The sequence below is a fragment of the Engystomops pustulosus genome, chromosome 1 (assembly GCF_040894005.1).
Source record: "Engystomops pustulosus chromosome 1, aEngPut4.maternal, whole genome shotgun sequence".
In the NCBI taxonomy this organism is placed as follows: Eukaryota; Metazoa; Chordata; class Amphibia; order Anura; family Leptodactylidae; genus Engystomops; species Engystomops pustulosus.
In genome coordinates this window covers 125,637,973-125,652,202 of record NC_092411.1, presented here as the reverse complement: position 1 = coordinate 125,652,202, position 14,230 = coordinate 125,637,973, and the positions used below count along the sequence as shown (strand labels likewise).

General features: G+C 40.6%; 1 protein-coding gene and 1 non-coding gene across 5 annotated transcripts in view; one reads left to right on the top strand and one right to left on the bottom strand.

Annotated features, from left to right (window-relative positions):
- The window catches only part of NFIB (nuclear factor I B), a 293,295-nt gene that overhangs the window by 72,513 nt on the left and 206,552 nt on the right, over positions 1–14,230 (top strand). The window lies entirely within an intron of this gene.
- On the bottom strand, positions 5,812–5,883 carry TRNAH-GUG (transfer RNA histidin (anticodon GUG)). Its single transcript has one exon. It is a non-coding gene; the product is annotated as a tRNA-His (tRNA).

Sequence of the window (14,230 nt, the reverse complement as noted above, 5' to 3'; positions counted from 1 at the left end):
CCTCTACGCCTAGAGGAGAGGCGATTTTACCATCACCATAGACAAAGGTTCTTTACTGTAAGAGCAGTGAGACTGTGGAACTCTCTGCCGCAGGAGGTTGTTATGGCGGACTCTATGTACATGTTCAAGAGAGGCCTGGATGACTTTCTGGAGAGAAAAAATATCACGGGTTATGGGGATAAAACATTTATTTAATTCTTAAAGGTTGGACTTGATGGACTTGTGTCTCCTTCCAGCCTTATATACTATGATACTATGATAGCAGTACTGACTGTGTTTTATAGATGAGGTATCAGTTCTGAGTGTGTTATTGTGGCTTATATCCATCTCATGACTCTGATCTGTCTCATTTCTCTTTTTCTATGGGTCAGATACTAGTAGAATGTACAGAAGCTAAATGAAAGTATATATTAGCCCTGTACACTAATAATCTAACACATTGGGGCAGATTTACTTACCCGGTCAATTCGCGATCCAGCGGCACGTTCTCTGCGCTGGATTCGGGTCCGGATTTATTAAAGTAGTTCCTCCGCCGCCCACCAGGTGGCGCTGCTGCGCTGAAAAGCATCGGAACGCACTGGAGCTCACCGGGGCAATTCAGGGGAAATCGGCAAAAATCAGAAATATTCGGGTAACACGTCGGGAAAACGTGAATCGGGCCCTTAGTAAATGACCCCCATTGTCAGCACACAGCATCTCATAACACAGAGGAATCATGAAGTGTCTGCTTAGCTTCTTCCCGCCCGCATGTGATAGGTCCAAAAACAGTAATAAAACTGAGTAGAATTGCAACGTTAGGGGCTAAAAATGATCTTTATTGTTTAAACATCACAGGGTATTAAACTTTGAGAACTTTTTTCCATGGAAAACTCCTTTAAATGAATGCTTCCCACAAAGTGCTCCATAAGAATAATACTATCCTAAATAAGCGACCTAAAAGATAAATTAGCACCATAGTTCTCCTAAGCTATTATCAGCACCACTGTAATGTTTCTAAACAAGAGCAGTTTGCCTAAAAAGTGATTCTGTCCATATGGTAGTATAAGTAGTAATATTTCCCCTAAACAACTACAAAGCCCCACGTTCTCTCGTAACGTTAGTGTACTTCCACTGTGTCTCCCATCATTGATTTTTTTTTCCTTAACCTCTTTTTAGTTTTTTCACTTCCATTTTTAACTCACCACCAAATCTATAACTTTTTTATTTTTCCAAATAAAGAGCTCTGTGATGGCTTATTTTCTGCGTAACAAATTGCACTTCATAGTGACAGTATTTAATATTCCATGCCGTGTACTGGGAAGCAGGAAAAAAATTACAAATACAGTGAAAGTGGTGAAAAAACGCATTTGCGACGTTTTTTTGTGGGCTTGGATTTTACAGCTTTGACTTTGCACCACAAATGACTTGTCTACTTTATTTATACCTGACTTGTATACTTTATTTTTGCCATTTTCTGGCGTCAATAACTTTTTCATACTTTGGTGTACGGAGCTGTGGGTGGTGTCATTTTTTGCAACTTTTGATTTTCATTGCTATAATTTTTAGGACTGCGCAACCTTTTGGCAAAAAAGTGCCATTTTCGACTTTGAGCGCTATTTTCTGTTACGGGGTTAAACGCAGTGAAAAAACGGTATTATATTTTGATAGATCAGGCATTTTTGGACGCGTCAATACCTAATGTGTTTATGATTTTTACTGTTTATTAATATTTAATAATAACAAATTCCTAATTTTTTTTTATTTTACTATTTTTCAGACTCCCTAGGGTACTTTAAACCTAAGTTGTCTGATCGATCCTATCATATAATACCATACTACAGTATTTTCCTCCTCATTCATTACAATGTGCAATTAGCACATTGTAATGAATGGGTTAAAACAAGACCGCCTTGGGTCTTTGTAAGACCCGTGGCTGTCATGACAATGGTTCGCACTACTCAATGATGTCTGGGGGAGCGACGATCCGCTGCAAGATGGCGAACAACAGGAAAACATCCGCAATTGGTGCTAGAGGGTGCTACCGGTAAGCTTTGCTGCAAACAAGACCGCCTTGGGTCTTTGTAAGACCCGTGGCTGTCATGACAATGGTTCGCACTACTCAATGATGTCTGGGGGAGCGACGATCCGCTGCAAGATGGCGAACAACAGGAAAACATCCGCAATCGGTGCTAGAGGGTGCTACCGGTAAGCTTTGCTGCAACATGCAGCAAAAACTTACCGGCTATGGAGAGGGCTCAGCCCGCGCGTTGTGAAGAGGTTAAAAACAAAGTGCACCTATAACTAAAGTGTTTCCTTAGTTCCCCTTAACCAGGGCTAGGCAAATGATTTTCCTATGGGGCCACTTGCGAAATTGGAATGGTTTTAAAGGACCAGACTAATATACTTAAGTCAGTTCTACCCAATACATAATACCTGCTCTCGTTATGCACACACGCAATGCCCTCTCTCACTACATCCCCATGAATAAAGTCTCCTCTCATTATGCCCCCATTTATAGTGCCCCCTCTCCTTTATGCCCTATATTATAACGGTCCTTCAATTATGCACCTATTTATAGTGCCCCCTCTCCTAAAGCCCCCTTTTATAATGCTCCTTCTATTATGCCCACATTTATAGTGCCCCTCTCCTTCTGACTTCTTTTATACTGCTTCCTCCATTATGCCCTCATTTATATAACCCCCTATCCTTGCCCCCCATGCCATACTCCCCTTTTTATGGCAGTGCAGGTTTTAAGACGCAAAAAAACCTGTGCTCACTTTTCCTCTGATCTCTCCAGTAGTGGCTGTCTTCTGTTCTGGACCTGCAGTAAGGTTCCCCTATGCGGCGACACAGTGACATCAGTAATTGCACTGCTAGTGCTGGTAGCGTTTTGGTGCTATGCTTAGTGGCAAAAGAGGGAGTGCATTACTACCTGCTCTGCCAAGGTGACAGTCATGGGCCCCACTCTCCCTGCGGGACTGGTCACAGGGTTGCGCACCTTTGTTGCTTCAGTATTCAGGGGCAAGGGCCTGCAGTCAAGCAGGGAGCTCATGCAGGCTGGTCAGAGACAGTAAGATGGCTTGATGTGGCCCACAGGCTGTACAATACCCAGGTCTGCCCAGGAATGTCATTTTTAGCTGGTGACAGGTTCCAATAACCCATAAAAATGATTTTTTAAATGTATTTGTCAGCATTATGAATAATTTCAGAAGCTTATAATAGTTTACGTTACATTAGCTGACTCCCTGCCAGTAGCATGTAATGAGCCCCGGGGGAAAGAGGAGCAGCTGCAACATCTGTGTGCCTGTGTCAGTCCCCTCTCCTCCACACTCATCCAACTCCGTCAACCCTCCAGACTTCCTGTCACGTTCATTGAGCAGGCAGGGGACAGGGGTGGTGTTGAGCAGAGGGAGACTGCATGAGGAGACACAGGCACTAATAGCTCCGCCCTAACCCCAGGACTCACCACACATTGGTGAAGAGGGCAGGGTTGAGGGAGTTGGATAAATGTGTGGAGGAAAGTAGACTGCCACAGGCACACAGAGTCTGCAGCTTCCCCCCCCTTTCTCCTTTCTAACACATCTCCAAATGGTTGCTTGGCAACATTCAGTTTCAGCTCTTTCAAAAGATTTTCAATTGAGTTCAGGTCTGTACACTGGCTAGGCCACTCAAGAACCTTCAGAGTGTTTCTGATCATTGTCATCATGGAAGACCCAGCCAAAGCCCACCTCTAATACTATTACTGAGGGAACAAGGTTGTTGGCCAAAGACTCACAATCATCCGTACTCACTTCGATAAAGTGCACTGGTCCAGTCTCCTTTTCAGAAAAGCACCCTCAAAATATGATGTTTCTACTCATGCTTCATAGTTGGGATGGTGTTCTTCGATTTGTACTCATCCTTCTTCTTCCTCCAAACAAAGCGGGTGGAGGTCTATATTGTTCTCTTCTGACCATATGACCTTCTCACATGCTGGATTGCCCAGTTAGTAATTGCGAACTTCAAATGTGCCCTGGATTTTTTTGGCCAGAACGGCAGATGTCCCTGTCTCCTGTCCACCGACTTTCTCCACACTCATCTCTATTTGCATCCTCTGGACAGATGATTACTGTAGTGGAGCATGGTGCCGGCAGCAAGGGGCAGAAGAAGAGGACAATCACAAGTAAACAGAGGTGGTAGGTCCCCGCTAACTCTTGGTACACTTTATTGACCTAATATGTAAATTTCGTTATGCGGCTACTGGGGCGTGGAGTAGCCGGCACGAGGCTACACAGCGCGGCTACTCCACGCCCCAGTAGCCACATTACTCCTCCTACACTGTTGTGTGCGGCGCGCAGCTCCTCGTAGCTGCGCGCCCTCGTCCGACAAGCCGGCTACTGCGCATGCGCAGTAGCTCCGGCCTCGGAGCTGGGACTGCTCAGCCGGTGGCCTGCGTTCTGCGCATGCGCAGAACGCCATCATGATGGACGAGGGCGCGCAGCTACGAGGAGCTGCGCGCCGCACGCAACAGGGTAGGAGGAGTAATGTGGCTACTGGGGCGTGGAGTAGCCGCGCTGTGTAGCCTCGTGCTGGCTACTCCACGCCCCAGTAGCCACAAAACGAAATTTACATATTAGATCAATAAAGTGTACCAAAAGTTAGCGGGGACGTGAGGATTAGCTCTAAGAAGAGCTATCCTCACGTCCCTTACATCCAACTACCACCCGATCTACCTTTATAGGTAGATTCGTGGTGGTAGGTTCCCTTTAAACAGCTGAAATCTTTGCTGAAATTTTCATACTTCAGTGTAAGGACCTGTGTAAGGTGGCCTTTATATCACTTTGGACATATATAATATTTTAATCACTTTTTTTCAAATATTTATGGATGTTAAAATGGCAAAAAGGATGCACAGGTTGACTAGGATGCAATTTTCCATTACAGCATTCTCGACACAAGATCATGGTATTTATATTTTGATAGATTGGGCAATTTGGGACACAGGGATACCTAACATGCTATGATTTTTCTTTTGCTTATTTTTATGTGCAAGGGGTCTTTTACATTTTTATGTGTTTTTTAATATATTTTTTTTAATTTTTACTATTATGTAAGGCCCTCTTGGGTCTGTTAACCCTGGGGGTCTCTTCAACCATACAATATACAACTATATTGCAGTAAATTGTAAATCTACTACTAATCATGCAGTGTATAGTGGATTACGTTTAACCCTTTCTATGTACAAATATTCTGTTCTTTAGCGTTCCCTGGTGGCATGCTGTGATGATTAAGTGGTTTGTACTCTGTACCTCAAACCTATGTTTGAATCTGAATCACAGTGAAAACTAGTCTCCTATCTTGGCAGTAGAATATATTTTGTTCATATTTTTTGCAATTTTATGTTTACACCAAAGTAAGACCTACTAATTAAGTTAGTTCATATACTAAATATAAAAAATGTTGAGATTTTTTGGTTTTCAAATTAAAAATGTATCATTACATATAGTGACCCCTACAGTCAAAACATATGTTTACATGCTATAGCAATAAACTGGAATGTTTCTAACATCCCACTCTATTATACAGAATCATATAGACAAAAACATCTACAAAATGTTTTGACCAAAACAATATGATGTAATCTACTTTTCTAATAAAAGATATGGGAAAATACAGAAAAAAACATAAAGATAAAAATCATATGGCAATGAGAGAGTTAGATTTGCTGTCACTGACCTCAAACTGAATGCAATTTACAAGAAATTAGATGTCTTTCTGTGTTTCTCTAAAACGTAAATGGAAAAATTTTCATAAAAATACTGCCCCTTCTGCCGTGATAGGAGACTTAACTCCTGCCGTGACTCGGATTCGAACCGAGGTTGCTGCGGCCACAACGCAGAGTACTAACCACTATACGATCACGGCAAGCCACCAGGGGACTCCACATATCTGCGAGCACAACAGCTGATAGACCGAACAGCGAGGGACAGAGAGCTCTTATGCCATCTTGTGGTGTATCTGCTCACTTACACATACTGTCTTATGGTTCAATAGGAAAATATACTTTAGACAAGGCACGAGGTAGAATTGTTACATTAAGCTGAATAATAAATAAAACTAAAGTACATAGGAAATAAATAATCCATCAAAGGCTACATATACAAAGTAAAAATCATAAAGCAACATTATATCTCCTAAATATTTAGGGACTCTATAAGATGGAGTCATTATTTTACATCAGCATTGAAAATTGGTAAAATCTCTACAAAATGCAGACTTATTCACTAAAGCACATGGACAAGTATCTTCAAAGGCAAGTGATAAATTCTAAGCGCTGAACAGGATTGACACTAATCAAATAACACCACAAAAAAGAGGAAAAAAAATGTAGAAAGAATAAAACAAGACTTTATTAGATCAATCCAGATCAGAGTATACACAAAAAAGTCCACCAATGCTCAAATAACATAATATACATTATAAATAGATTGCACTAGGCCTATATACGAAAGGTCTAATCCTCAGAACAAGTCAAGGTATTTGCTTACAAACAAGTATTGCACATTACCCAGAGGAATAACAGAGGACAAGGGACACATACACAGGTAAATACAGACCAAAGGTGTCGTAAAAGATCTTTGGCTAAAAGGGTTAATTTGAAAGGCACCTTACAACTGCAGGGCGGTTCAAACCCTAGATAAAGATCTTTTACAGTGGACACCACCCAACACATGTTTCGCCTTCATCAGGGGTTTTTGTATCACATTTCCCATAACTAATCATGTAGCAACTTCTATGCTGTAATATAGAGGTTTAATGATTGGTAAAAGGTAAATTTTGTTTGGCACAACTTCAGGTGTTTATGAGATATATAACAATTGAAAACGGATTTTGACATAGAGCAAACCTATTTAGAATTGCCGATAGAATAGTAACTGCCCATGCTTCATTGATCTTCAGTCCCATGTACAAATCGCATATACTATTATCCCCGGTACCATGTTCGTGTATGTAATAGGGATTTTTCCAATACATTTTTTTAATGTCAGTTTGGGCTTTAATAGTCAGATTACTTTTGGATCCCAAAATAAACTATTGTGTACAGCAACCAAAAGATAGCATGTTAGATATAATTTCCCCTGACACTTGCAGAGTTGGGTCTTTGTGAGCCTTGTCTCCCTTCCCTCATTGAAACAACCATTAACGCTCTGTATGCAGTCATTTTCTGTAAATGTTCAATTAAAGGGGTATTTTATCTGCTGTACAGGAAACGGAGCTCTGGTTATATGAACAAGTTATGGTTTCCTGCACAGCAGCACTTCCATCTACCTGCTGTACATGGAACTACAACTAAGCTACATTTACTTTAACCCCTTAAGGACGCAGCCATTTTACAGCTTAAGGCTCAGCCCGATTTTTTGGATTCTGACTTGCTTCGCTTTATATGGTTATAACTTTTGAACACTGTTACTTATCAAAACGATTCTGAGATTGTTTTTTCCCCACATGTTGTACTTCATTTTAGTGGTAAATTTTGGCAGATAAGTTTTGCGTTTATTTACAAAAAAAAGAAAATATGATAAATTTTTTGAAAAATTTGCCATTTTCGAAATTCTAAATCACCGCGTTTTCAGGCAGATAGATTTACCACCTAAATAAGTTGCTGAATAACATTTCCCATTTGTCTACTTTACATTTTCATAATTTCTGAAATGTCTGGATAATTTATTTTGATGTCACGCGGCTTACAAATAGAATATCGCTTTTCCGGATTTTCAGAATTGACTATTTTGGGGATAAATACAGTTTTGAATGAAATTTTACATATTTAGCATCAAAACCCCCTATATAATCTACCCATTTTCAAATCTGCACCCCTCAAGCTATCAGAAACAGCTTTTACGAAGATTGTTAACCCCTTGAGATCTTCATAGTAATTGAATCAAAATGGAGGTGAAATTTAGAATGGTCATACTGTTCCCTTATACGTTCATTTAGCACTAAAATTTACACATTTCCAAAATATAAAAAGAGAAAACCCACCATACAATTTGTTCTGCAATTTCTCCTGAGTACAAAGACCCCCCACATGTGGCTGTGACTTGTTTTATGGGCGCACAGCAAGGCGCAGAAGGGAAGGAGGGCGCTGCAGCTGCCAGGATTTTAGTTTCCTCATTGGCCCCTTTTGAAGGCTATAAAATTTTCGCTTTTGCGTTATTTGGGTCATGTGACGGCATTTTTTTTGCGGGATGAGATGCTTTTTCCATTGTTACCATTTTGGGGTTGGTATCACCTATTGTTGAAAATTTAGGAACTTTTTTTGAGGGCAGGAGTAGAAAAGCATCAATTCTGTACTGGATTTTTGACTTTTTTTTTTTTGGTGTTCACCGTATAGACTAATAATCATGTTAGCTTTATTCTATGGGTTGATACGATTACGGGGATACCAGACATGAATATATTTTCTTACGTTTTACTAAATTTGTCAAACAAAACCCTAATGTGGGGAAAAATCTATAATTTTTGTATTGCCATCTTCCAAGTGGCATAACTTTGTTACGTTTTTGGCTACGGAGCTGGTTGATGGCGTGTTTTTTGCGGGACATGTTGTACTTTGCACCAGTATCATGTCTGAGTACATATGGTTTTTTGGTCGCATTTTATAGCATTTTTTGTGGGATTGAAAAGGTAAAAATCATAATTTTTGGAGGGTTTATAACAGTTTTTTTTTACGGCGTTTATCGTGGGGGTTCAATAATGATTTACTTTTATTCTACGGGTTGTTACGGACGCGGTGATACTATATATGTGGGGTTTGTGTTATGATTTAGACTTTTTTTTGAGTTATATGTCTCTTTATATGTTTTGGGGGTTTGGGGCATTTTTAGTGATTTATGACTTTATTTTTTTATTGAATAACTTTTTTTTTTACTTTTTCACTTTTATACCATGGGACATGAAGAAGCAATCTTCTGATTGCTTCTTCATGATAATATTCTGCAATACTGATGTATTGCAGAGTATTATCAGTGTCAGCCTATGCACTTGCATAGGCTGGCACTTTGCCAGTAAGATGACGTCACAGACGCCATCTTACTGGCAATTCTTGCTAGTAACTCTGGGGTCCAGATCGGACCCCAGAGTTACTATAGCAACGATCGGCGCCCCCCGAAAACGGTTCGGGGGAGCCGATCGTGGGGGAAAGACCCCCCAGATACTTGTTAGATGCCGCGGTCGCGCTGACCGCGGCATCTAAAGGGTTAAGCACCCGCGATCGGAGACAACTCCGATCGCGGGTGTTACACTGGGGTGCCGGCTATTAGTTACAGCCGGCACCCCGTGTTTCCCGATGCCGGTTCGGCTCTGATCCAGAGCCGAGCCGGCATAAGCGCCGTGGCGGATATATCCGCCACTGAGCGCTAAGTCACTGCGCTCCGTGGCGGATATATCCGCCGCGGAGCGTGAAGGGGTTAAAGGAAACCTACCATGAGGAATCTACTATCAGCAAAAGATCTGATGGTAGACTCCTCCTCCCTGCCTCTGCTCTAATCTGTAATGTAATCATCCTGGAACCTAACCTAGCTTTATTTCAGTAATATCATGGAAATTAAATGCAGAGGCTAATGGGGAGTGGAGTAGTCTTAGTTCCCACTGCCCGGCCAGGCTAGTCCATGCCCCAGTAGCCTCTGCAGTTAATTTACATATTACTAAAATAACGTTTTTAACAAGTTTGGTTCCAGGATTATTAAAGTAGGAATTTAAAGGTGTGAGAGATCCATTGCATCTAGATTGTGGTTTGCCACAAATTAATATGGCAGGAAGGCCCCCTTAAAGGGAATGTGTCACCGGAAAATTACCTATGTTTAACCAGGTTACAAACATATATATATGTATATATATATATATATATATATATATATATATATATATATAGGGCCGGATTAAGGTTCGTGGGGGCCCCTGGGTGCAAAATATGATGGAGGCCCCCATTGAATGTAGTCCAGACAGGGAACAGCTCCCCCAGTAATCACTGTATACAGCTCCCCCAGCAATCACTATATACAGCTCCCCCAGCAATCACTATATACAGCTCCCCCAGCAATCACTATATACAGATACCCCAGCAATCACTGTATACAGCTCCCCCAGCAATCACTGTATACAGCTCCCCCAGCAATCACTGTATACAGCTCCCCCAGCAATCACTGTATACAGCTCCCCCAGCCATCACTGTATACAGCTCCCCAGCAATCACTGTATACAACTCCCCCTGCAATCACTATATACAGCTCCCGCAGCTTCTCAGTTTATGCCACCTTCAGGCTGGAGTGATTTTGCACCTAATTTGCATCTAAATTAACAAGTTGCTAATGGTGAATCATTATTAGGTGCAGCGAAACATCTGAATTGGTAGGATAAATGAGGAAAACATGGTTATTTTTGCCGCCAGTTAGTTTGGTGTTTAATAGGAAAACTGATGCAAAACAGTGTCACATTATGAGTAGTCGCAGAAATAACAAAAAAAAAACAAGTGATACATCTGGCCCATAGTCCTCAGAACCAGTCAAGGTATTTGCTTACAAACAAGTATTGCACATTACCCAGAGGAATAACAGAGGGCAAGGGACACATACATAGGTATATACAGACCAAGGGTGGCCACCACTCGACACATGTTTTGCCTTGCTTCATCAGGGGTATGTGTGTATGTAGACCATTGTCCTCTTTCCTTTGCGTAATGTACAATACTTGTTTGTAAACAAATACCTGGAATTGTTCTGAGGACTATACCTTCTATACCTCTACACAGGTTTCTATGATTTATTTATTATGTACATTTAGTTATTTGACCATCAGTGGACTTTTTCTGTGTTATTTGAGGGGATATTTGATTCTGTCCATGCCTTCCTATTACTTGGATCAGTGTTCACTCTTCTCTAGTTACAAAAGTTATAATATTGAAACTTTCATTGAATAAACCTTCACATTTTCACATATGTATATTATTCAGCCTCTGAGCTATAAGCTACACACATGCCAGTGTCGGTGTGTCTAAGATGCACAAGCTATGGTCTCATAGGGCAGCAGCACATGATTGTGATGATGTCACAGGAGGCAGGTTCCGCCCCTCCATCTTGCTGATTGCAGTCCTGTTAAGAATGGTTGCTATGGGCCAAAAAAGGTACTAAATGTCGACTGAGATGCCAAATACTTTGTAGAATACCTGGAGCAGGATGACAGTTATGCTTTAAGGACACGGCCTAAAAAGGTCTTAAGGAGACAGCACCTTTTTCTTTTTTCCTGCTAAAATTCCATAAGATTTAACTTTTTTATTTTTTAGCAGACATATGATAGCTTGTTTTTTGCGTTAAGATTTGTATTTTTGAATTGGTTAATTTTTATGGTAAAAATTGATTAAAATTTATTTACTCTTTCCTGCAGTGAAACAGAATAAAACAGCTGTTTTGCCACTTGTTTTTTAGTTAAAACTTTTGCACAGTTCACTGTACAATATATAAATAAATTATAAAATTATTCTGTAGCTTCTGTATGATTAAGGAGACACCAAACATGTACATGTGTTCTTATGTATTAATAAAACACTTTTTTAAGAAAACTGCATTTGCGATTGTATGTGTCGCCAAATCAAAAGAGGATTATTATGGCTTGTTTATTGTGCGAAACGGTCAGGGTTATATTGATACTATTATAGGGTACATATGACTTTTTGATCACTTTCTATTACATATTGTTGGGAGGTAGGAAGCACTTAAATAGCAATTTTTTATACCCCTCACAATACATGAATAATAATAATGTATTATCTGCTAGGCCAAGGTCACAATGGACATGACAATACCAAATTTTGTGTGTGGGGGGTTATTTCATTTTTTAGCATAAACCATAATTATATATAGGTAAATGGGTTATTTCTGTGAGGGTTTTTTCATTAATTTTTATTTATTTATTTTTAAAAACGTTATATAACTTTTTTTTACTGTCCAACTAGGGGACTTGCACTGGGGGTATCTTAATCCCTCATACAATACATTGCAGTATTGACAGTTTGCCTCATAGGCCACCGTACAAGGCACACAAGGCAGAGGTCTTCAATTGAACTCCAGCTGCCATGGAAACCATCTGGCACTCCCTGTTCCCTCTGTCCCTCTCATTAGATGCATTGGTCTTGCTTGATTGTGGCAGTTAAACAGGGCTTAAACTGCAAGGAGAGAACTCCCTGCCATGCAGTCACAGCGGGTTTCCTGCTCTGGATGGCGCTGGTACACATGCAGTTCCAGGGCAATCAGCAGAATAATGTAGATCGTGCTAATGCAGCAACAACACTGTAAGTAGGGAAATATTTATTATCCTATGGCCTTAAGCTTGCCTCTTAAATTGTAAATATTCTAAAGCAAAAATAAAAACATAAATTATATAATTAAAAAAGATCACAAACCAAAATAAGAGAGCACTTTTAGATACCTGCAAGTTATTGGTGTTAATCTGGCACCTGGTGCTAATTTCCATAATTATCTGACAGACCCTATTTACCTGACAAAATAAGGGCACTTTCACACATGCGTTGTTTTTCATGTCCGTGGTTCAGTGATTTTCATGGACGCCTTACTGTGACATTGGGGGTCATTTACTAAGGGCCCGATTCGCGTTTTCCCGACGTGTTACCCGAATATTTCCGATTTGCGCCGATTGTACCTGAATTGCCCCGGGATTTTGGCGCACGCGATCGGATTGTGGCGCATCGGCGCTGGCATGCACGCAACGGAAATGGGGGGGCGTGGCCGAACGAAAACCCGACGGATTCTGAAAAACCGCCGCATTTAAGAAAAAAAATGTGTTGCGAAAATTACACTTACCTTCGCCAGGTATAGGCCGGTGAATTTCAGGGCATTCCAGCGCGCCTCCGGGGAACTTCAGTGCAGCAGCGCCACCTGGTGGACGGCGGAGGAACTACCTTAGTGAATCTGCTCCATTGTTTCCAATCCGTGTTTTCACATTTCAGTTATTTTCCACTGACCCATTGTCCATGAAAAAAATTTAGAAACATGTCCTATTTTTTAACAGAAGACAACAGAAGTCTATGGGTCCACAAAAAATAGGGCATACATAAATGATAACAGAACCACCTGTCATCACTTTGCATCAACCAATGGAAATATCAATGTCAAAAATTAAAGACATCCCAGGATACTCTTTATGTAGGTGTAGCACAAAACACAATTCAGTGGTGCTAAAATCCTTAAATAACACGGTCCAAAACTGCAGAACTGAAGAGATAAGAAATGTATGGAGGCCGGAAGAAGAGCTGGACCGCACAAAACAGTCATTGCCTTCTTGTGGGTATTCTGACCTCTCTCCCTTGTATGTCCCATATGTGATTATTTGTTGTTAGTTCTACAATAAAGAAGAAAAAACAATTTTAACAGAAGAATGGTGAGTGCCGTCCATTTCTTATATATTCAGTTCTACAAATGCAAAAAAGAATCCAAGAGAGGACAGGATAACGCAGATAATCTCCAAGGGTGATCATATTAAGACTGCAGTTGGAATTGCTCAACAGTTTAGCACTGAACAGAATAATTATCTGTTTCATCATCATGACTTTAGAGCATTTTGAATGAAAGTCCACTCTGTAGTTAGCAGAAATAATTTAAAGGCTATACTCACCTTTTTCCCATATACTATGTATGCTCACTTGATTTCTATAATCTAACATTGATTAACATTTGAATGATTTTTTAAAAGGGGTACACCATCCCACTAGAACAGTGTTTTAAAAATTACCAAAGTATACTAACCCCTTGACACTCTGTGCCGTAGCTGTACGGCGTGGAGGTGCGGCGGATGTATGAAGAGGGCTCACAGGTTCTTCTGTTGTCGCCGTCAAAGCTGCCGGCAGCATGTAATAGACCCACACGCCACCGTCTTGGATTTGATGGTCGCTCCCCCCGAATGTCATCGGGGGGTGGCGATCAGTTAACATGACAAAGACCCAAGGCTGTCTGGTTTCTGAAGATTTGTTACAATGAGCCAGTGGCTATTTGTAATGAATATTGTGCAAAAATGCCATGTACTGCCATACAGTAGCATTGCAGTATATGGTAGGAACGATCAGACCATGTAGGGTTAATGTACCCTAGAGTAAAAAAAAGTAAAAAACCTAAAACTTCAAATCACCCCCCTTTTAGTAGAACTGATGTAAAACATAATAAACAGTACAAATCATAGACACAATAGGTATCACCACGTCCCA